Consider the following 1,003-nt stretch of genomic DNA (forward strand, 5'->3'; position numbering starts at 1 on the left):
CTGAGAGTTGTCTGGTGCCACCTGGCAACCATTGACAGCTGGGAGTGCGCCAGGGGCAGCCTACTGGGTAAAAAAACCAGTGATCTCATCAAACACTGGGTTTCAATTCCTCCCTTGCTGGCATGTAATATTTTCTAAGAATCCATTTCCTCGTTTGCAAAAACAGCGCGTATCTGTGTCTTCCTATGAGGATAAAGGGAGATATATTCATACAGCAACAACAAACCGGCTGCCACCGAGTGGCTCCGGACTCACAGGGAAGCACCTCTCAGAATACAAGCCCACGGCGTCGAGCTGATTGTGACACATGGCAAACCTATAGGGCAGACGAGAACTGCCCCCGTGGGTTCCCAAAAGGCCGCTCTTTGCTGGGGCAGGGAGCCTCATCTTTCTCGCTTGTTGCAGCTGGTGATCTAGAACTGCTGACCTTGCAGTTGGCCCAACGGGCGCTTGAGCGATGTACCAAACACCTTTAAATTTTGGTTGGGATTTTAAAAAATATGCAATGTTGCCGAACGCATTATATTTGCTACTACGTAGTTCCGCAGGCTGATTCCTCCAATCAAAACAGAACCAAAGAAGTGCTCGCATGCACATTGCCTGGAGACCCACAGGGCAGACGGCCAAAGGTCTGCGAGTGGGCATGAGTCAGAATTGACTGGATGGTAGTGACTGTGTGTGTGTGTGTGTGTGTGTGTGTGTTTGGGTGTGTGTGTGTGTGTGTGTGTGTGTTTGGGTGTGTGTGTGTGTGTGTGTGTGTGTGTCACGCATCGCGGGAGAACAAGGCTTTCTACTCCTGCCAATAGCTACAGTCTCTGAAACCCACAAGGAAGTGCTTCCGGGCTCCACGGAACCGCGGAGACACTGAGCGAGTCCGGGGCGGCCCGTCTGGTTTTGGGACGTGTGCGCAGCATGTCCTTCCAAGAAGCCTCGGCAGGGGGCAGAAGCGGGACCCGGAAGTTCTACCGCCTGACGTAAAACGCGACGTGAAGCGGCTCTGCTT

This window comes from Tenrec ecaudatus, chromosome 1 (assembly GCF_050624435.1).
Source record: "Tenrec ecaudatus isolate mTenEca1 chromosome 1, mTenEca1.hap1, whole genome shotgun sequence".
Lineage (NCBI taxonomy): Eukaryota > Metazoa > Chordata > Mammalia > Afrosoricida > Tenrecidae > Tenrec > Tenrec ecaudatus.